The sequence below is a fragment of the Pongo pygmaeus genome, chromosome 8 (genome assembly GCF_028885625.2).
Source record: "Pongo pygmaeus isolate AG05252 chromosome 8, NHGRI_mPonPyg2-v2.0_pri, whole genome shotgun sequence".
Lineage (NCBI taxonomy): Eukaryota > Metazoa > Chordata > Mammalia > Primates > Hominidae > Pongo > Pongo pygmaeus.
Window position 1 is genome coordinate 99,100,517 of NC_072381.2, and position 24,154 is coordinate 99,124,670.

The following is a 24,154-nucleotide window of genomic DNA, read 5'->3' on the forward strand; positions in this document are numbered from 1 at the left end:
CCGTTCTGCCATGTGAGGACACCTAGACTGTCCATGTATGAGGAGGAGGGCCCTCATCAGAATCACATCTGCATGCATTGATCTTGGACTTTCCAGCCACCTGAACTGTGAGCAATAAATTCCTGTTGTTTATAAATTACCCAGTCTAAGGTATTTTGTTATGGCAGTCTGAATAGACTAAGACAATGGCTTTGGCTAACAGAGGTGGTAAGAAATGAACATCATCTTTGCAGCACATAACTGAGCCTCACTGTTTGTTTCCTGGTGGCTCTTAAGTCTTGAAACCCATCACTGACCAGTAAGTGCATGTATGGGTTATGTGAAGCCTACCTATGTATTTCTCAAGTGTCCATGGTCAGATTAGAAACTCACTGGTTAAGGGAAGCATCTAGTCTGAGTAGCAGCTCTGTGTTGGCTGACTTACCAAACTGTGTTTACTTAATATAGATGAATAATGAAAAACTTTAATGAACTATGGCAGCACCTCCAGCTTCTAATAGATCTGAGCATGATGCTCTTCCAATAGTGAAATTATGCTCAGAGTTCAGACCAAATTGCATTAACTGTTGCTTCCATGTTCTCAATAAAAAACAGAAGCATGAGTCACATTCCCATTTATAAAAGTAATACTTTTTTATACTGTAGTAAAGCTGCAGAAATGTGTCTGGCTAGACCTCAAGAAATGATTCCTTCTGGAGTTACCATGGTCAAGGGTGGATCCTTGACTTTGAGGGGTCGGAGATTTAATGTGGTCAGTTGACCTGAAGCCACCCAGGGACAGAAGGAGGCTCCTGTCCTAAATGAGGGTATATGTGGCTCAAAGCAGAGGCCACATTGGTGTATCCCTGTGGGAGCCAGAGTCTGAGAGGATGTTGTGAGGTGTCAGACAGCTTAACTGATATGACACAATCAGCACCAGGGAGCTCAGAGGAAGGTGGGTAATTGCAAAGACAAGACAGTATAGTTATTAACTCCATGGAGCAACTTCCTAACTTCAAATCCTGATTCTGTTACTTACTAGCTAGGGTAAATTACTTAATCTTTCTGTGCCTACATTAAAGTGAGTAAAAATGTATGAAGTACATAAAATAGTGCCTGGCACCTCATGTTATTATATGATAGTAATTACTTAGCTAAAGGATGAACAAAGACAAGGTAAGTCAGGACAGCTCCTTATCAGATTGGGATCAGATTGGAAAAAAAATTGATATTTTACCAATGAAGGCCCAAGACTCCCTGGTTAAGGTCTGTCTGAATAGTGGCCCCCTAATAACATCCACATGCTAACCTCTAGGACCTGTCACTATGTTACCCTAGGTTACAAAAGAGACTTTGCATATCTGTTTAAGTTACAGATCTTGAGATGGAGAGATTATCCTAGATTGTCCAGGAAGCCTGAAGCTCATCGCAGGGTCTTTATAAAGGGAGACGGGAGAGTCAGAAGAGGAACTGTTTCAACCAAAGCAAAGATCAGATTGACTGGGGCCATAAGCCAAGACATGCAGATAGCCTCGAGGCTGGAAAAGGTAAGGAAACGGATGCTCCCCTAGAGCCTCCTGAAGGAACCAGTCCTGATGGTATCTTGACTTGAGCCCAGTGAGATTGAACTTGGACCTTTTTTTTTTGTTTTTTTTTTTTTTTTTTGAGACGCAGTCTCTCTGTCGCCCAGGCTGGAGTGCAGTGGCGCCATCGGCTCACTGCAAGCTCTGCCTCCTGGGTTCCAGCCATTCTCCTGCCTCAGCCTCCCAAGCAGCTGGGACTACAGGCGCCTGCCACCATACCCAGCTAATTTTTTTGTATTTTTAATAGAGATGGGGTTTCACCATGTTAGCCAGGATAGTCTCAATCTCCTGACCTCGCGATCCACCCATCTCAGCCTCCCAAAGTGCTGGGATTACAGGCGTGAGCCACTGCGCCCGGCCTGAACTTGGACTTTTAACCCCTAGAACTGTAAGATAATAAATTTAGCCACATTAATAAATAAAGCCACTAAGTCTGTGGTAATTTATTACATCAGCAATAGGAAACAAATACAGTCCTTAAAACTCAGTGAGGTATCAGTACTTCTGTTTTGCCTCTCTGGGGTGGGGATGATAGTTCCTGATAACACAGAGTCAGCCTCCTAAATCACTCCAGCAAGCTCTGTCCAAGCAGGGATTGCTGTTCCTGGTGCATGTTTCTTGTCACTTCAGTCACAGAGGATGATGCTTGTTTTACTTTATCCATTGATTGGATCATATAGTAAGAGATCTATATTCTGGAGCCATAGTCCAAAAATGTTACTGATTAAATGAAGAAAATTATGTATTCATAGTATATTCAAGGGTGTTATTGTTTATGCAGTGGCTATGTTCAATGGAAAGAAAAGTATACATTGGCTGGGCAGGGTGGCTCATGCCTGTAATCCCAGCACTTTGGGAGGCTGAGGCAGGCAGATTGTTTGAGCTCACGAGTTCGAGACCAGCCTGGGCAACATAGGGAGACCGCCCCACCCAATCTCTACAAAAACATTTAAAAATCAGCCAGGTGTGGTGGTGTGTGCCTGTAGTCTCAGCTACTGGGGAGGCTGAGGTGGGAGGATCACTTGAACCGAGGAGGTTGAGGCTGCAGTGAGCTGTGATTGTGCCACTGCCCTCCAGCCTAGCCAATGGAGTGAGACCCTGTCTCAAAAAAAAAAAAAAAAAAAAGTGTAAATCAATGTTTGTGAAATAAGTCATTTTTCTGGTACTTAAGTCACGTGTTTTTAAGGATTAGTATTTAAAAATATCCTACAATGCGTCCTTTTGAAATGTTAGTGATAGCATTCTCTCTCAATTTTCTAAATCAAGATTTTGATTTGTTTAATTGGGAGCAGACTTGTATTGCACCGTATCTTTAAACTGTAGATTCCACTTATGATTTTCACTCATTTATGCATTCATTCTTCCAATCCCTCTTTGTGGAGATGCCATTTAGTGCCAGCCTCTATCCTAGGAGCTAGGGAAACAGTATGATAATGAAAGGAGCCAGAGAATAAGCAAATACTCAGGAAAATATGTCAGGCTGTTAAAAAGGCTATGAAGAAACTAAAATAGGGTGATGTGGGAAAATTGAAATAAGCTTTAAAAACTCATTACTGATTTCCTCGTGGTGATCCACACGTGGGAAGGTGTCTTGAGAAATGCCTTTCCATCTGTGAAACCCTTAGTGTAGCTCAAAGAGAGAATCTGGGTGGAGCTTGGAGTGTTTTCTCCCCCTGTAACTCTGAAGATTAACTTATTTATCCCTTTGAAGGTAAAAGAAGAGAGTGTTAAAAGACCCTCACACAGCAGACACACAGTAAATATTTATTTTTATTACTCCTTCTTTGTTATTGCCCAGCCCTCTGTGGTATTCTCAGTTCACTGGGAAAGTGAAGTTACAAATACACAGCAATTAGTCTCACTTATCAGGGCAATGGTCTGCTCCAAGTATTCGTGTTTAGAAGGCAGATGGTTGGAAAGGAACATTGAGAAGTGTTCCTTCCTCAGAGGAAGGCTGCTGCACACAGTCACCTGCCTGGCCCCAAGATGTCTGCCTGGTATGTATGAGCTCTTTGGCAGAAAAGGCATCTGGTGTCCCCCCAGCATGACACAGGGGAGACATGGTCCCATGACTGCAGAAGCCCTTCAAGTCCCTTGTCTTCAAGTATGAGTAGGGAGCTTTCCATATATGAACTCACTGTTTGCCACCTTAGTTCTAAAGCCCCTTCTCCTGGCTGCTCACTCTTGGTTCTTGTCCTCAACTTTGCAGTTGACCTTCAGGACCACTTTTACAGCAATGGCCTCGGATCTTTCAGCAACAGTTCTTGTTCTCCACCCTAGCTGTGCTGTTGCCTCACAGCTCAGATAAATCCCCACTCTGAGTTCATGTCAACCCTTCCGAAGCAGCTTTTTTTCCAGGGACTACTCATGTGAACAGCCTCCCAGCTTCCGCGCTTTCCCTATCCCATTTTATGAGCTTGAAAACTAAACATTCAGAGAGTGTTTCTCAGACAAATTAGCCAAAGGCAGTATAGTAGTAGATGTTAACCATGCAAGTTCAAAGCATAGCTTTGAAAAGGAGATCTTCCACTTAGTAGCTATTCAAACTTGGGAAAATTACCCCCTCTAATGCTCTACCTTCTCATCTATAAAATGGGGCTAATGATTCAATGATTCGGTGAGGTGATGTCCAAGGCCTGGCACATAGTAACTAAATGTGAGCCACTACTGCTGCCTCTCCTGGTCCTTTAGCTCAGGTTGACTCAATGGCATCATGGTGACCTTAAAGCATCTAAGGGTGCCTAATTTTCCAGTAGAGCATAATGAAACATAAAGCATGAACTTCATAAATCTTGATTATAAGAGTGGGATCCTCATTCTTGAAAATCAAAATGGAAAAACGTGGGATGGTGTGGTTCAGGTAAAAGATGATGCAGTGACTTTATGGAGGTCACTTATTTGGTAGATGTGACAGGTTACAAGTGGCAGAAACAGTCTGATCCAAGGCTTGATCACAGAACACCCTGAGAAAATGTGTAAAGAAAGTAGTGCATGGCTGAGTTAAAGAAGTGGAGAATAAGCCTGGAAAGATAAGAAGGGAAAGGCGTGGAGAGCCTTGAATGCCAGGGTGAACAGCAAGTGGTGAAAATGCTAGGCTATGGGCTTTAGAGACCCATGGGCTCAGTGTGAATTCTCGTTCCACATCATACTAAGTAAGGCAATGGTGTTCAACCTTTTTTGGACATGGCACACACTAAGAAAAATGTTTTACATTGTGTTCCAGGACACATGCCCACACATACACAAATGCACACACACCTGTGAATCAAAGGTGAATGAAAGAGTTTTTACCCTAAGTATGCATGACATACTCTGATATTTTCTCTTCTACTTCATTTCTTAAAGCTGCTAGCTATGGACACGAAATTGGTCTCACCGTCCATTAATGGGCTGTATCTCACAGGTGAATTAGATAATCTTGGAAAAACTACTTCCTGGCTGAATGTGGTTGCTCATACTTGTAATCCCAGCATTTTGGGAGGCCAACATGGAAGGATCGCTTGAGCCCAGGAGTTTGGGACCAGCCTGGGCAACAGTGTGGGACCCCATCTCTACCAAAAGTTTAAAAATTAGCCAGGCATGGTGGAGCATACCTACCAAAAGTAAAAAAAAATTAGCCAGGCATAGTCCTAGCTATTTGGGAGGCTTAGGTGGGAGGATCACTTGAGTTCAGGAGGTCAAGGCTGCAGTGAGCTATGATCACACCACTGCACTCCAGCCTGGGACACAGAGTAAGACCCTGTCTCAAAAAAAAAAAAAAAAAAAAAGAAAGAAAGAAAAAAGAAAAACTGCTTCCTATCTCTGAACTTTAGATTCCTTATCTATGAAGAAGAGGTAATGCCAGTCTGATAGAGCTGATGACTAAATAAAACAGCACTTAAAGCACCTGACACAGAGCTTGACATATAGTGCATATTCAATACATAAAGTTGGAAATATTTTTGCCAATTTATTGATGGGGATGAAGAGAAGGATTTTGAATAGTCAAAGGTTCCTGGAAATTTTTAGTCTGGTGATTAGGAGACATTGTGCAGTGACATTAATTGGATGAGGAGACAGGATAAGGCTAACTAGGGGACATTTTAAGGTTTTGTTTCACGGTGTCAGTTTTGCTTTTATTTTTGGACTATAAAAAATCATATTAGTTCATTACACGGTTTGGTTTCTGTATTTTTAGTTGTTTGATGCCTTAATATGCAGAGGTTTTAATTATTTATGTATTTTAAACTTTCAAGTTCTTTCTATTGCTGTAGACTTGGAAAGCCCCTCCCCACTATTAGAAAAGTTAAATATTCACCTTCATTTTATTTTACTTTTTTATGTGAATGATTTTATTTTAACATTTAGCTATTAATTCTTCTGAATTTTTTAATGTATATGTGCATAAGGTGAAGTTCTTACTTGATATTTTTCCAAATAACTAGCCAATTTCCCCATGCCATTGTTTAATAATCTATCCCTTTCCAATTGCCTTGTCCTATATCATCATGTATTACATCCATGCGTATTGTATATATCCAGTTATGTGTGTATTTGGATCAACTTTTTGATTATTTTGTTCGGTTTATTCTTGCGATCATATCATATGTTTTTTGTTTTTGTAGAATTATGCAAGTTTTCAAACATATAGCAAAATACAGAAAGTAATGAACACTATGTGCCTAATTCCCAGAATTAAAAAATAATTAGCATATATGCTTCAGATATTTTTAAATTAATAAACTTTATCTTTTAATAAAATGTAAAATAGAATAGTCTTAGGTTCATAGCAAAATTGAGCAGAAGGTACAGAGATTTCTCATATACTGCCTGCCCCCACACATGCATAACCTCCTTCACTAGCAATATCCCCCTCCATAGCTCTGGAGGCTGAGGCAGGAGGATCACTCGAGCACAGGTATTTGAGGTTGCAGTGACCTATGATAGGGCCACCACACTCCAGCCTCAGCAACAGAGCGAGACCTCATCTCTAAAAAAGAAAAAAAAATCCCCCACCAGAGTGGTACACAGTGAACCTATATTGATACATCATTATCACCCAAAGTCCATAGTTTATATTGGGGTTCATTCTTGGTGCTGTATATCATATGGGTTTTGACAAGTATATAATGACATGTATCCACTATTATAGCATCTTACAGAGTAGTTTCACTGCCCTAAAAATCCTCTGTGCTCTGCCTATTCACCCCTCCCTTGCCCCGAATCCCTGGCAACCACTGATCTTCTTGCTGTCTTCATAGTTTTGCCTTTTCCAGAATGTCATATAGTTGGGATCATACAGTATGTAGTCTTCCAGGCTAGCTTTTTTCACTTAGCAATGTGCATTTAAGGTTCGTCCATGTCTTTTCATGGCTTGATAGTTACTTTTTTTAGCACTAATATTTCATTGTATGAATGTGCCACGGTGTATTTATCCATTCACCTATTGAAGGCTGTCTTGGTTGCTTCCAAGTTTTGACAATTATGAATAAAGCTGCTATAAATATCTATAATTTATAATGGACATAATTTTTGAATTATAAATATCTATGTGTGAGTTTTTGCGTGGACATAATTTTTGATTTATATGAATAGTCTGATTGCTTGTTCATATGGTAAGAGCATGTTTAATTTTATAAGAAACTGGCAAAACATCTTCCAAAGTGGTTGTACCATTTTGCATTTTTATCAGCAATGAATGAGAGTTTCTGTTGCTCCACATCTTCATCAGCATTTGGAGTCGTCATTGTTTGGGATTTTGGCTGTTCTAGTAGGTGTATAGTGGTATCTCATTGTTATTTCAATTTTGCAATTCCCTAATGACATATAATGTTGAATATCTTTTCACATGCTTATTTGCCATCTATACGTCTCCTCTGGTAAGGTGTCTGTTCAGGTCTTTTGTGCATTTTAAAATCACGTTGTTCATTTTATTATTGTTGGTTTTAAGAGTTCTTTGTATACTTTGGATAACAGTCCTTTATCAGATGTATCTTTTGAAAATATTTTCTCCCAGTCTATGGGTTGTTTTCTCATTCTCTTGACATTATCTTTCCGAAAGCAGAAGTTTTTAATTTTAATGAAGTCCAACTTCAGATATTTTTAAAGACCAAGAATCACTACAGATATAATTGAGGTGATTTTGTACCTTTTCTCACACCCTTTTATTTCCTTACTTGTCTAGAGGTGAATTACTGTCATGAAGCTCATGAGCACACGTACCATTCATGTTTTTACACTTATATTTCATATTTGCCCATGAACCAGATAAAATTTTATTTTGTTTATTTTTAAAATTTACAGCCATGACAGGCCAGGCATGGTGGTTCACACCTATAATCCCAGTGCTTTGCGAGGCCAAGAAAGGGGGATTGCTTGAGCCCACAAGTTCAAGACCCGTCCGGGCAACATAGCGAGACCTGTCTTTACAAAAACTTTAAAAATTACCTAGGTGTGGTGGTGCATGCCTGTAGTCCTAGCTACTTGAGAGGTTGAGGCAGGAGGATCACTTGAGCCCAGAAGTTAGAGGCTGCAGTGAACTATGATCACGCCACTGCACTCCAGCCTGGGTGACAGAGAGAGACCCTGTCTCTAAAAATAATGTAATTAATTAATTAATTAACTAATTAATTAAAATGTATAGCAATGGCATTATACTGTGCATACTATTCGGCAACTTTTCTTTTTCACTCAACATTATATTTTTGAAATATATCTATGTTGATACTTATACATCTAATTCATCTACTTAAAATGCAATTGCATTGCATTCTATCACGAGTAAACAGAAACGAACATTAATTCATTCCTCAATAGATGTACATTCAGGCTTGTTTCAATCTGTTGGTTTTTGTTTTGACAATTACCAACAAAGCTGCAAAGGACTTATAGTACATCTCTTTATGTATATATGTAGGCATCGAATACAGACATAGAAGTGGAACTGGAGTTTGTAGTATAAGAATATCTTCAGCTTTACTAGATATTGCCTAACTGTTCTTCAGATTGGTTTGCCAATTTACACTCCCACCAACAGTACATTAATTCCTGTATTTTCTAATTCTAGCATTTGTTCTAGCCAGACTTGAAATTTTGTCGGGGGGGGAGGGGTGGGGTGGCTAAGTAGCTGGTGTAAAAAGCCATCTCATTGAACAATTTTTAATTTGTTTTTCCCAGATTATAAATGAAGTTAAACATGCTTTGATATGTTTATATAATTTGCCCATTTTCTATTTTTCCTACTTCCATTCTTTAAGGATACGGGTAATTTGTCTGTTATGCATGTTGCAACTTTCTTCTCTTGATTTTGGACTTTTTTTTAACTTTGTTAATAATCCTTATGGTTATACAGGTTATATGGTTAAAGCCAAATTTGCCAATTTTCTCTTATTAATTAGATTTTTAAAAATCATTAAGAACTCCTTTTCTCCCCTGAGACTACAGAGATAGTATCTTATATTTTGGTCTAGAAGTTGTAAAGTTTTTATTTTGTAGAGTATGTCTCCTTCCTCTATCCACTGTGCAAGAGTGGCTCTTGTATATCAGACCTCAAAGAAAACTAAACAGTCCTTTGGGCACCCAGGAAAACGATCACATCATCTAAAAGAAGAAATAAATTAAGGTTGGCCTCAGATACCTCTCTCTCTCTCTCTCTCTTTTTTTTTGAAACAGGGTCTCACTTTGTCACCCAAGCTGGAGTGCAGTGACACTATCATGGCTTACTGCAGCCTTGACTTTCTGGGTCAGATAATCTCCCACCTCAGCCTCCCAAGTAGCTGGGACTACAGGCATGCACCACCATGCCCTGCTAGGTTTTTGTTGTTGTTGTTGTTTGTTTGTTCAGATTTTTTGTAAAGACTGGGTTTCGCCATGTGGCCCAGGCTGCTCTCTAACTCCTGGGCTCAAGCGATCTGCCCACCTCAGCCTCCCAAAGTGCTGGGATTACAGGTGTGAGCCACCATCCCTGGCCCTCAGCTGTCTCTTAAGTACATGAAGAAAGGATACCAAATACACTGAAGCCTAAATAGGTGTGGGAAGGTCCCTAGAGAGGACACCCCAGCCTCCACTGGACACTCGCTGCAACCACATGGGCTCTTCCAGTGGACAGTCACTGGTGGTGCTGAAATGTCACCTCTGTGCCCACCTTATTGTCTTTCTTTTATAACATTGTTTTAACTAATCATTTATTTTCTAAGTTTTTAAAAATTTTTCAGTCACATTTTTAAAAATGCTTAATATGGGAATTTTTTTAACAAAAGCAAAAATAGAGAAAATTTCATTATAATGAAATTCGATGTAATCACCTTAGTTTCAGCAAACTAACTTGCATTTTCTGGTGAGTTTTAAAAAAATCCCATTGGGATTTTGTTAAATGTTAGATATTAATTTAATAGAAATTGGCATTTTTAATCTTTAAGTCTTTCCATGAAGGCATATTGTATCTCTCCCTATTTATTCAAATCTCCCTAATTTCTCCAAATTAATCATATACACACACAATTATATACATCATTATGATTTTTCCTAATTTCCATTTTTAAATTTCTGTTGCTACCATTGCTTATACGTTTTAGTGTTTTGGTTGAATTATCCCAATATATTGCTAAGTAGATAGCAGTGTTCTGTAGAAAAGCTATTGATATTTGAATATTTGTCTGTATCTAGGCTCTATACTAAGCTCTCATTAATTCTGAGTATTTTTTTAAAATAATTGTCTTGGATTATCTTAGGTGCATAATCACATTTTCTGTATGTAATTATAATTTTATTTCCCCATTTTCAGGAGGTATATTTCTATTTTCTGTTTTGTGTCTTACTATATTGAATAAAACATCCAGAGTATATTGAATAATAGTTATAATTGGGCATTTTTGTCTGGCATTAATTTTAATATGTTCTCCTCTAAGTAGTTCACCATTTGTATGGTGATGGCTATTATTTGCAATTTTATTAAGAGCATGCACTTTTATTATTTGTTTTAATAAGGCTTTTAAAATCAGGAAGAAAGTGATATTTAATTTTATGAAATGTCTTTCAGTTGTTTGACAATTTGATTCTTTGATTTATTGGTAATCTTTTATTAATGGATTAGCTAATATTGAACTATCTTTAAAATGTGTGATATATCTTAATTGGCCAGAGTACATGATTTTATAGTATGTTACTGAATTTGGCTTGATCGTACTGTAGAATTTTCATGTCTAGACTCATAAATGATAAGGATTTATGGTAGCGCTTTTTGTGCTATGTTTGTTATTAATAAGTTCTGGAATCAGGTTTATGTCACTTCTTAAAATAATTTTGAAATATATTTTTTTCTTTGGGAGATATTTTATAAGCATTTTATTTATGTCAATTGAAAGTTTGGAAGAACCAAATGGTAAAATTATCTGGCCCATGGGCAGCATTTCACAACAAGAGTTCCGTGCAATGCTTTATAAATTAGGGAATTTCTGGATTAAATGCAGTTAAATAATCACTTACTCTGGGACTTCTCATAGTTATGTCATTGTGCCTTGTAAACCTCCAGCATATTCAAATTTATTTGGTCACAGAGTTCCTTATATTGACAAACTCGTATTGGGTGAAAATACTTCAATCACACTAAAGCTTTTTTTTGGTGAGGATTCTTTGATAAATACTTCATTAGATTATATCAGTACTTGTTACTGCCGTTTTCTCAGTATCTTGAATAATTTATGCCCCCAAGAGTCACTTAGTAAATATTTAATTAATGAGTTAAATATTTTCATTTATTTCACTAATTATTGGGCCAGTGTTCTCAGGTGAAAGCAACAGAAAGTAATTTAGGCTTGAAAGCAATTTCCCAAAGGAATTTGAGCAGCTTGGAGACAGGCTTCCAAGAACAATTCCTCAAGCCACGTCAGAGACACTGGAAGTATATTTTAGCACTGTTACCAGGAGCTCTTTCTTCTGGAGTCTCCTGCTACCAGCCCTGAAGCCACCCTGGCACCAAAAATCCAGCTTCATGGTTGCTCTCAAAAGCTCATGAGTGTCTCTGCTGTCATTCTCAACAGCAAAATGTATTTTGTACATTTTCAGATTGTTCACTTTTTTTTGAGATAGAGTCTCACTCTGTCACCCAGGCTGGAGTACAGTGGTGTGATCTTGGCTCACTGCAACCTCTGCCGCCCAGGTTCAAGTGATTCTCCTGCCTCAGCCTCCTGAGTAGCTGGGATTACAGGCACCTGCCACCATGCCCAGCTAATTTTTGTATTTTTAGTAAAGACAGGGTTTCACCATATCGGTCAGGCTGGTCTTGAACTCCTGACCTTGTGGTCCACCCACCTAGACCTCCCAAAGTGCTGGGATAACAGGCGTGAGCCACCGCGCCTGGCCTATTCACTTCTTTAGTGGGTCACGCTTATAATCCCAGCACTTTGGGAGGCCAAGGCTGGCGGTTCATTTGAGGTCAGGAGACCAGCCTGGCCAACATGGTGAAACCCCATCTCTACTAAAAAGAAATACAAAAAATTAGCCAGGCTGATGGTGGACACCTGTAATCCCAGCTACTCAGGAGGCTGAGGCAGGAAAATTGTTTGATCCTGGAAGGCAGAGGTTGCGGTGAGCCAAGATCGTTCCACTGCACTCCAGCCTGGGCAACAGAACAAGACTCCGTCTCAAAAACAAACAAACAAAAAAACAAAAAACCCCGAAAACATATATATATATATTTTTTCCATATCTATATAGATACATATATACATATATACGCATATATATACGTATATATACGTATATATATGTATATACGTGTATGTATACGTATACATACACGTATATACGTATATACGTGTATGTATACGTACACATACACGTATATACGTATATACGTGTATGTATACGTATATACATATATACACACATATATACGTATATACACGTATATACGTATGTATATACATATATACATACGTATATACACATACATATATATACACATATATATATATAGAGAGAGAGAATTTATTTGGGCTAAAAGTTTGAGGACTGCTACTGGGGAGCATAAACTCAAATTGCTCTGAATATACACTTCGATTAACAGCAGCTACAAGTCCAAATACTTCAGTTCTGAATTTAAATCTTGCACAGGTACGCCTGGCTGATGGTGCTGGGTAATCTGTCACTATCTTAGCTGCAAAGGCTGGGCAAAGGTAGTTCATGGCTATTAACTTGGGAAAACAAAATTACAAAAAATTCTCCAAACCCAGCCATAGTGTTCAAAATACATATTTTCCTATTTCTTGGATCAATTGTGATAAAAATTCTCAGAATATTATACATTAATCCAGATTTTAAAACTTCATTAGCTTAGACTTTATTTTAGTATTCCTTTATAATTAAAGTGTTACATATCTATGCAGAATTCTCTTTTTCTAAGTTTGCTAGTGTCTTATTTTTGGCTATATATTCTAGAAGTGTTATTCTTTTTTAATGCCCACACCACTCCCCATCCTCCTCCTTGCTCCTGCCAAAAAAAAAAAAAAGAAGCATTTTATGTTTTTTCGAAGAACCAGCTCTTGGATTTATCTTCTAGTTGGTTAAGGCTTTCATCTTTGCTATTTTTGTTTTATTTTTTCTTAGAATTGCTTTGGTGTTTTTAATTTAAATTTTCAGTTCATATATTTTTACTCTTTCTTGTTTAATAATAAAAAATTTAAGATACACATTTGCTATTGATTACTGTTGGGCCATATTTCATTAATTTGGATTATGCAATATTTTCATTTTGTTATGTTCCAAAAAACCTCTCATTATAATTTGGGTTTCCTTTGTAATCCAATAATTATTTAGGACACTGTGTCTTAATTGTCGAGCAGCTGATGCTTTTTGCTTTTAAATGTTTAGTGTTAATTTCTAGTTTTCTTGCATTTTAGTCAGAGAATATGGCCTATATATTTCCTGGAATTCCTTGAGATTTTCTGAACCCATTTTTGTAAATGTTCATGAAACTTGGAAGAGAAGATATATTATCTCTGGGTAGACTGTAAAGGTTATAAAGAGTTTAGATGCTGTTTCTTCACTTTTTTTTTTTTTTTTTGAGACAGAGTCTGTTGCCCAGGCTGGAGTACAGTGGTGCCATCTCTGCTTATTGCAATCTCTGCCTCCCAGGTTCAAGTGATTCTCCTGTCTCAGCCTCCTGAGTAGCTGGGACCACAGGTGTGCGCCACCAAGCCCGGCTAATTTTTGTATTTTTAGTAGAGATGGGATTTCACGATGTTGGCCAGGCTAGTCTCAAACTCCTGACCTCAAGCGATGTGCCTGCGTTGGCCTCCCAAAGTGCTGGGATTACAGGCATAAGCCACTGTTACCAGCCCACTTTTTTGTTATATTAGTAAAAATCTATGCCAAAATCATGAACAAATTCAGGCCAAAAGGTAAATTATAAAAACATGTGGCATGAACAAGACCCATTAGCAGGAGAGGTAGCTATCTCGAGGTAAAAAGAGAGATCCGAAGGACATCAGAAGGGCTGGGAGGGTAGGAGGAAAAGATGGACAGAAGGGAGAAAGGAATCAGAATAGAAATGCAGATTTTAGATGCTCGGGAGCACAGGTTTGGGACACATTTCACAAACACTGGGCTCTGGTTGATGAAGTAATTCTTTTATACACTGCATGCAGTGTCTTTGTCAGGGTGAGACAGATATAGCATAGGGTGAGAAGCTGCTTCTGGAAAATAAGGCTAAAGAAAAAGACATGTCAGACTAAGAGTGGAAGCCGAAGGGAATATTGTGGTCAGTGAAAGGGAATTTCAGAAGGGAGACCCTAGAGGGCTCAGGTATAACCTCACTTGCAAACTCTCCGCTGAGTTTGAATAGAAATAAGAGCACTGAGGCAAGAGTTTCCCGGATTGACTGAGAACCTATCATTTTGCAGGTATGGTATTCCAGGCTAAGATAAAGTGTGCACAAGTCCCTGCCCTCATGGAAGACACCACATAGTCTCAATATGGAAGGGGGCAGGGAGGTGGAACTCCTTTAGAATAATGCCAGAAATAGTCTGGAGAAGAAGCTAAGAGGTAAGACATTGGTAAGTTTTCAGTGAAGACAAGAAGAAAGTGGAATATGCAAGCGTCCTAAGTTTTGAAAGCAGAAAGACTCTCTCGGGAAGGCCATGGGAAAAGTGGCGGTGGGGCAGCAGGAGCTAGGCAGCCCTTCCTCTTTCTACCCTAGTAACTACCTTTCCCTGTAGAAGACTCAAGGAATGATGTAGTGTTGGGGTCAGCAAGGTGAACTCAGTGTGGGAGAAGTTATTTCAGATGTCCAGGGAAGGCTGGGGTAAGAGGATGGCTTTAGGACCAGATTAAGTTCAAATCTAGATATCTGTGTAAACTTGGGCAAGTTACTTAACCTTTCTGAGCTTCTGATTTCCTTATCTTTAAAACAGAAATGATAATAGTGTCCACCCATAGGTTTTGTGAACATAAATACAACATATCGTTGTACAAAACTTTTAGCACAGTAAACCTCACCTTTAGCTATGAGGATTCTAACCATCCTCATATCTTCACTTTCTTCCTTTCCTGGTTTAATGTTATCATCAATCATTATAAACAGTCCTTGCGTGTATCCTAAGCCCTTGACCCTTTCTTGCTTTGTTAACAACCCTACTTAAATCCAACTCTCCATTTTTTTCTTTTCCTGTACCTATGCAGCTAAACCTGGCTGAAGAAAAATGTACAATCATTGTGACTGGCCTCACTGTACGCTGGTGAGCATTTAATACCTGGCAGTGCATTTCCCTATTCCATTTGCTCTCTCACTTTCCAAGATGATTACTTCATACCTTTTCTCTCAAACTTTCTGCATGTCCTACCCCATTCTCAGTCTCACCTGATGACTTTGCTTACTATTTCTTTTTTTTTTTTTTGAGACAGAGTCTCACTGTCGCCCAGGCTGGAGTGCAGTGGCACGATCTCGGCTCACTGCAAGCTCCGCCTCCCAGGTTCACGCCATTCTCCTGCCTCAGCCTCCTGAGTAGCTGAGACTACAGGCGCCTGCCACCACGCCCAGCTAATTTTTTATATTTTTAGTAGAGACGAGTTTTCACCGTGTTAGCCAGGATGGTCTCGATCTTCTGACCTCGTGATCTGCCCACCTCGGCCTCCCAAAGTGTTGGGATTACAGGCATGAGCCACCACGTCCAGCTGACTTTGTTTACCATTTCATTGTGAAAATACAGGCAAGCAGAAGAAAACTTTCACGAGCTTCAACTAACTCTACCTACCTCTCAACATTCATTCCTATTGTTCCAGTTATGAAAGCTATGTAAGGAACTATCCCAAGACTTATGGCCTAAAAGACTGACCATTTATTTGGCTCAAAAACCAGCAATTTGGGCAGGGCATGGCAGGGACAGCTTTGATCTGCTCTATTTACTATTGCTGGAATGGCTTGAAGGTTAGTGACTGGAATCCCTTGAAGGCACATTCACCCACATGTTCAAGGTTGATGCTGGCTGTCAGCTGGGATCATACATGCCTCTCCAGGTGGTCTGGGCTTCCTTACAACATGTCATCTGGGTTCTTGGGTGAGAGTTCTGGAGCAAGATAGGCAAACAAAAGCTGTCTCAACTTCCATGACATAGGTACTCTAGCCACAAAGCATCACTTCTACCTCATTTTATTAGTTAAGGGGCTGCCCATATTCAAGAGAAGGGGAATTAGACTTCACCTGATATCAGTGGCAAGGTTCTAGAAGAGGATGTGGGACTGGAAATATAGCTGCATCTACTTTTGAAAAATGCATTCTGTATTCTCTCCTGTTTCTTTAAACTGTGCATTTTGGCCACTAAGAACAACATAAAACCTTAAAAACTACATCTAGAGAAGTCTCCACACCTGAGGCCAGAGTTCAAGACCAGCCTGGGCAACATAGCAAGACATCATCTCTACAAAATAATATATTTTTTAAATTAGCTGGGCATGGTTGTGCTTGCCTGTGGTCCTAGCTACTCAGGAGGCTGAGGAGGGAGGATCACTTGAGCCCAGGAGTTCTAGGTTACAGTGAGCTATGATCACACTACTGCACTCTAGCTTGGGTGACAGAGCAAGACCCTACCTCGAAAAGAAAAACAAGAAGTTTCTAATGTCTATGCTTTGGAATTCCAGTGTTGCTAAAACTTTTTTTTTTAAATTGTGCTTTTATAATTTTTCATTATGGCTCCTTGAAACAATTTGAGCTTGTCCCAACTTTTGCTGACAACAACTCTGAACCAGGTATTACAATGAGATTCCTGAATGTTTCAAGAAGAAAAAAATGTTCTGTCAAAAGATTGACAAGATTTTGGAATATTCAAAGGGGTTTATGGCCTTTAAATACCATAAGTCTAAATGAAAATAAAAATCTGAGTTTTATTTATTTAAGTAATAAGCCTTTATATGGTCTAAGTGTTTTCATATACACTGGCTCATTTAATCCTCACAATTACGCTGAGGGGTACTGTATTAGTCTGTTCTCACACTGCTAATAAAGCATACCCAAGACTGGGTAATTTATAAAGAAATAGAGATTTAATGGAATCACAGTTCCACTTGGCTGGGGAGGCCTCACAATCATGGCAGAAGGCAAGGAGGAACAAAGTCACAGCTTACATGGCAGCAGGCAAGACAGAAAGAGCATGTGCAGGAAAACTCCCCTTTATAAAACCATCAGATATCGTGAGACTTATTCACTGTCACGAGAACAGCATGGGAAAGGCCCATCCTCATGATTCAATTACCTCCCACTGGGTCACTCCCACAACGTGGGAATTATGGGAACTACAATTCGAGATTTGGGTGGGGACACAGCCAAACCATATCAGGTAGGTACAATTTACCTAGAGGAAAATGAGGCACAGTGAGATAAGTAAACTGTCCGAGGGCTCACAACTTGGGGGTGGATCTGAGCATCCAACTCAAGTGGTCCCACACCAAATTCTGTTCCCCTAACACCGGCTGCGCTGAGAGAGGATGTTTAAGATCATCTTTCCCTGCTTTGCTTACTGTTCCCTGGGGACCCTCACTCCTAACCATGTTACACAGGTAGAGATACCTACAGCTTTAACAAGCTGGTTGTTTTTCATCAACCTTAAACTGCCTTAGTACATCTAACCTCACATACAAGACAACTCTAGGAAGCGTGTTTTTGGCTCTCTGCTCACCATCTGAACTCGCTAGTCTATTTGCAGACAGCTAGTAAGCCTGGTACAGTTTGATGCAGTGACTTCGAAAGGGAGGAAATGGCAACTGGAAAAGCTGAGGGCTGCCTTGTTCCTTCAGTCCTTCCTTGGCCTTTGTGCTACCCAGTTGTCTGTTGGCAAATTCCTCTGTTTGACGATCAGCAGCTGTTTGACAAAGATCAATGCATTAGTCAATGGTGCCCACACTGACTACTCAGTTCCCAAACTAATGGTTTGTTTATGAACGGGTTAACTGATGGCTGGCTTGTTGAGTGTGGCAAAGCGCCAATCCTTCTTCTGTAATATGCGCTGTAGAGGGTGTGGGGCCTCCTGTTGGCAACCACCACCATGAAGTCAGAGACCACTGCCCCCACCTCCTTTCTGAAAATTACAGGATAGGGGAGGCAGAAAGAAAGAGGGAAGATGGTTCCGTTTCTTAAAATAATTTTACTACTTAAATTCCCTAGTCTCTATGTTTATCATGTATTTAAATCAATTTCCATTGACTGGAGACCATTATGTAATGTAATAAGCTCAAAAGACATGTGTGTTTTCTTCTGAAATTTCAAACATAGATGCACTTTATTGAAATAAAGTCTCCACAGGATTGTTTCTTGGGGCTGTTGTTGTTGTCTATGCAGAATGGTCTTGTATAAAGAGATGCATAACTTAGTTTACTGAAGCTGAATTTTCCATGGAAATTATCCAGTGCTTTCCCAATTCTCAGGCGCTTTATCTGACAGTCTTTCTTCCTCTAGATAATGGCTGGCAGCAGCCCACAGAGTGGAGGTTATATGGTGCCCTTCTGAAAAAGTCTTGAATGGAGCCATTGTTCCCCTGAGATGGTTTGTGTGTTTCACTGAACAGAGAGCAGGGTGTAAAAAAGGCACCTTGTGTGCAACTGTTGGCGAGGTTGGGGAGTGAATTAAAATCTCCAGAAAGTCTGGGCAGTGCTGTTCAGAGGAGCAATGAACACTCTGGAAGTACTGTTAGCTCAGACATTCCAATGTGGTGAGGCAGCCTCAGGGACACGACTTCCCTCCAATCTCGTTTAGAGAGGGAGCCATGGGGCGAGCAAAGGACACTGATCTGGACCTGCTCTCTTTGCAAAGATTTGAGGAAGGCACCCCTTTCTAGGGATGGGGCCACAGTGATTATCACACTTGGATAACTTTCCTGCTCAACGGACCTAGATTTGCCTTGCTTACTAATCATGCAATGACTCATTTGGAGGATTCAGTGTTAACTGCTTGTGCATCTACCAGTTTGTAGCTATCTATTCCCACGTGCCAAATTAAAAAAAAAAGTCTTTGGAGGTGCCAGATGATGGATGAAGTTTGATATTATTCGATCATTAAATGAATTATAAAATCATAATATAATACTGTATATTAAATAAATAGCCTACCTTGTTTATTGTGTGATGCTACCTCTTTCCTCAGCCCTTTATTTACTTGTTCAGGATAACATAGCCTCAGGGATTGAGTAAATTACCACTTCTCACTGTCCTAGTGCTAAAATGCCAAGATCTTAAGGAACAAAGAATTTCTTTAGAGCCCTCTGCAGAGACCTTTCTGAAATCAGCTCTCCAGGGAGGCAGTCATGTTAGTTTTCATTAAAGTCCTAGTGGTGAGAAAACAGCAAGACAGTTTAAGGACCAGACTGGCAGATTTTTCTTAACAGCAGGATTCTTTGGGCCTCCTGTGCTTTCTTGCTCCAAACTTTCCTGTGTTCTGGAGCCTCCAAGAAGGAGAGATCACTTTTAAGAGGGACCCGAAAGAAAGGGTCAAACATGAGCAGGAGGAAAGTGTGTGGGAGGAGATGCTCCAGGTAGAAGGCTCAGCTTAAGTTCAGGTACAGAGCTGGAGTGGGAGAGACATTCTGTTGGGTGATCCTTATTAGCCAGGGCATGCTGGGTTACACAGCCATGGAGAGTTAGTTTGGAGGGCAATAGGGAGCCAATGAAGGTTTCTGCATAGATTAAAGTTGTAAAAGAGGAAGAATAATACAGCGGTGGTTTGAAGGATTGATTTGGTCCAAGGGAGAGGACAGTGGGAGGCGATATGGGCCACAGGAATGGGTCCTGATCGGATGTAGGAGAAGAGGTCAGGCCTAGGGAATGGTCTTCCATTAGAACAGGTAGAGGGAGGAGGCACAGGTTTAGGGGAAAGGGAGGAGGATGATGATTTGATTTTTTTCCAGGTCCTTGGCTCTCCTAAGACTCATAAAAGCCGCTCCAGTGGCTAAGGAGGTTCTGTGCAAACCTTGTAGTTTCTAGCTGTGAAGATTTTCAGGTTTGCTTGAGCAATGAAAGAGTACTGGATTTGGAGTCCGCAGTCCTGGATGGCCACCATTACCAGAAAAAGTATTTCCGGAGCCTGGCACAACGCTGGGCACATTGATGGGGCTCAATGAATATGTATTAAATGAACGAGTGACAGAACAGATTCGAGACTTGGTGCTGCTATCTACTACAGAGACCTTGATCGTGTCCTTTATCTGCCGTGAACCTCAGTTTCCATATCTGTCAACCAGGGGTGGTTCCCTGGGGTAGTGTGAGAGTAAATTCCCGCCGCCTGAGGTGTGCAGAGTTCCCGCCCTTCCCGGAGCGGGGCGCCCCAGGAGCGCTCTCTCTGGCTCCCGCCAGAAAGGATAGCTCCTAGGGGCCAGGGCCAGGGGTCTGGGAAGGGGTCGCGCCGCCAGCAGCCAGCTCCGGGGGAGGCGGCCGGGTCCTCGCTCCGCGCCCGCCTTCCCCGCGCGGCAGGAGCCGGGGGCGGGCCCGGCACAGGCCGCTCCCCCGCCCGGCCGCCCGCGGCGGCGCTAGCGGCCTCTCACCCGGGGCGGGCGAGTTCTGGGAAAGCCCAGCCCAGGGCGGGGGCCCCGCTGCCGCCCGCGCAGCCGCCGCTGTCCCGGCAGCGCGCACATCTCGGCGGGCGCGGACTGTGGACGGCGCGGGTCCACACGGTAACGCTGGGCAACGTGGGCAACGCGGCGGGCGGCGGGCTCGCGCGGCGGGAGGGGCAGCGAGTGCCTCTCGGGCACTTGCCTGGCTCCTGCGCGTTCCTGGGCATCGCCTCTGCAGCTGACACACAGTAGCGGGGACACCCGACGCCGCTAGCGACAGGCGCGCGGACGGCTGGTCCCGGAGGGACGCTGCGCTTGGGGACGCCGGCGAGACTCGCCAGGAGCCAAGAGGTGAGAAGGCGACTCTGTAGCTCGGTTCCTGAGGACTGGAGAAGGGGAAGGATGGGCTGGTTCTCTCCCAAGGCAGTCGACCCGCCGAAGGGAGCAGCCCGACTCCGCGTACCTGGCGGAAAACTGTCCTCGCGCTGCCGGGGGACCCGAGGCGGGCGGTCCTCCAGGGCATGCAGGCCGCCCTCGCAGGGGCTAAAGGACACCCTGCCAGTGCCTTCACTCCAGACGCCTGCCTCAGGTCGCCCCTTCGTGTTGTGAGTACGGTGCAGAGGTGGCCAGTGCAAGGAAAAACATAAGCTCTCTTTGTGGCGGTACTTAGCAGCAGTATTTCAAGGAAAGTGCTCAAGAGATTGTTCCTGGAGAGATTTGTGTACATCAAGTCCTAGAAAATACAATATTGGACCAGGTCCCGCTCTAACTGATAACTAGAATAGCTAGCTTTGCCTTCAAGTCCTTTAGTGCTACGGTAATAAATACACTAGAGCAAGAAGTCTTCTGTCGTGGCGAATGTTAGGTGCACAGCGTAAATTTGTGGGAGCTTTCGCCCCTTGCTCTGTATTTAAACCATCAGACACTTAGTTCAGCCGACTTAACCAATTATTCAGTGTAAGACTCATTTAGTGATTAATCAGTGTCATTTTAAATAGTGAGTTCCCTGAATACCTGTTAAGTAGGATTCACGTCTTCGAAAAGTTTTATTTGCACGAAGGTCATAATTTCAGTTGCATTATGCAAAATTTGCCCGTAGGTCTTTTAGATCTCTGCAGGATTGGTGTGTTTTCATGTTTCTTATACCCCCCGTAGAGGTAGGGCAGGGCCGCTGCCACAGAATGGGCACTACTGAGGCCAAGAATGCTTGACTCCACCAGGGAGAATTTTTGAGAGCCTGACTTGAGAGGTGGAAGCAGGTGATCCCATAGATGCTTGTACAGGTGCCCAGTTGTGATTGAGGAGAGAGGTGGACTATCTCTAGGTTATTCTGTGCATCAATGTCTTCATGAATACTTTTCTGAAGAATGTCTGATGGTGTTGTCATCTAGACCATCTGATGGCACATCTTCCCCCACATCCACCACTCTAAAGTCTAACCATCCTTCAAACTGTGTTTTGCTGGTGGTGTGAGGCTTTTCCTGAAACAGCCAACCTCCCCCTGCTCTGATTTCTGCAGCATTTTTTCTCCAGGGCCCTTTCTGCTCTCTACCTTCTGGGAGTTATTTATGTAGATGTCTCATTTTCCCTACTGAAGGCATGTGGCTTTCATGACAAAATGCTTGCAGCTAGAAGACTCTCTAGAGATAATTGTGGGCCAGTATTAAATCTTAAGACTTTGGTTTTACAACATAAATATCTACTTTGGAGAAGGATATAATAGAATTGAAAGGAGCTAGAGGAATGTATAATGTTTACCATTAACACTATCCTTTATTTACAGCCCCATGGGAGAAATTCCTTTTATACCCAGGAGCCATGTCTAATAATCACCTTTGGTTCATGCCTTGGGACCAGGTAAGATGTGAGATTGAACTGGAGGGACATTCTTCCAGTCCTCTTAGTAACATAAACTCCTGGGATGTGGTCCAAGTGTGACCTGTCATTAAAAATTCCATACTCCAGTGGGTTAGAAGCTAGATTCCAATGAAGGCGGTTGGTTTTGTTTTTCTATTTACAACCATTCTTAGTCACATTCTTCGCTGGGCTTTTGTTGTATACTTTAAAAAAACTGTTTGATGTGCAATTTGTTACCTGTAACTTTCTAAATGAATAAAAGAAGATTGAAAAAATACTGTGCATGGTGGAAGAGTTTTCTAAAGTAGACAACAGGGGATGTTTCCCATGCCTGGGCAAGAGGAGGGATTTGCACAGTGAGGCTTGCTGCACGTGTGAGTGTGTGTGCGCGCGTGTGTGTTCCACACACCTGGCTGACAGGCGCCTATATAGGACAGTTGCTTCAGTCTTAACGCCTTCTCTCTCTGCCGGAACTACTTCTGCGGTGGAAGAACAATAAAACAGAGCTTCTGGATTCAGAAGGAGAAGCAGAGGAAAAGCCAAAAACAGTAGAAGCAGCTAAGAGTGTGAATTTGTTTGCTGAAGTTGTTTTCCTCCCAACGTTCAGTTGAGATCTGGGGCATTGAGCAAGTAGGGGTTTGGTTGAGGGGAGGGAAGGCAGGTGATTAGGAAGGATGGTGCTTCTGGAGGAGGGCTGGAAGGTTCTGATAGGGTTTTAGGGAAGCATGTGATTTAATTATGTAAGGCCCAAAGAGGAGAGTTGGAGATGGAGGAGTATGGAATGGAGAAAGAGAGGAAGAAGATATCAAAGATGCATTTTGTTATAGGCCAACCATGTGGCCTACAAAGAAGGGCAGAACTCTCTCTAGCATCGTGTGTTCCTCTCTGCTCCCTGGATGCAGAATGCAGGGTTTTTACCGAGGCTATAATTCATCTGTGTTATGGCTTAAATAGATTTTCATGGGCCAGATTGGGAACCAAGCCCTTGGAGGCTGCATTGTCCAGCATGGTAGTCACTAGCCACATATGGCTATTTACGTTTGGATTGAAATTAGTTAAATGAAATTAACCAGCCATATTTGAAGTGCTTGATAGCTACATGCAGCTAGTGGCTACTGTATTGGACAGTGCAGATATAGAACATTTTCATCATCTCAGAAAATCCTTCCCTAGAGGATTGTTTCAAAGGGCTAATACCTATTAATCTCCAAAGTGTACTGGTTTCCAAATGAAATTTAGTCATAACTTTAAAGTTTCCAAATTTTACATGAAAATAATAGAAGTTGTTGTTGGTAACACTATGGTGCTTAGTACATGCCAGGCACCACTCCAAGCACTTTTATCAATTAATGCATTTAATTTTTATATATTACACAGTCAATGTGAGAGATCTTATCCTTTAGCTGTATTTCCAAAATCAAAAAAGCTCTGAAAACTGTGATTTTCATAAATTTGGCTACAAAACTTGGTCTGAACTGACGTGAGGTTATGACAGTCTTTATTTTTCTCACTTGGTGAGAACTACACATACATTTTTACTTCAGAAATTATGGGCATGTTTTATTTGCTGCAGATACTATTGAAGGTGTTATGTAATATATGGCATATGCATTTTTACCATTACAAAATCCATAAAGCTTCTGAATCACAGTTGGCTGGCTGCTCAGAATTTGGATTAGGGAGTGTGGACTTCCATGATTATGCCCATTTTGAAGATGGGAAAACTGA

The 24,154-nt window shown here is 41.4% G+C and overlaps 1 protein-coding gene across 4 annotated transcripts in view; it reads left to right on the forward strand.

Annotated features, from left to right (window-relative positions):
- Positions 1 to 20,591: 20,591 nt before the first annotated feature.
- Positions 20,592 to 24,154, forward strand: part of PLCE1 (phospholipase C epsilon 1) — a 343,931-nt gene continuing 340,368 nt past the window's right edge. For 2 of the 4 annotated variants that reach the window (XM_063669996.1, XM_063669997.1), the window contains exon 1: positions 20,599 to 20,920. The gene's annotated coding sequence lies outside the window, so the exon portion shown is untranslated. Of the gene's footprint in view, positions 20,921 to 22,352; positions 22,427 to 24,154 lie in introns of all 4 variants that reach the window. The other 2 variants (XM_063669995.1, XM_063669994.1) reach the window with 2 other exon arrangements.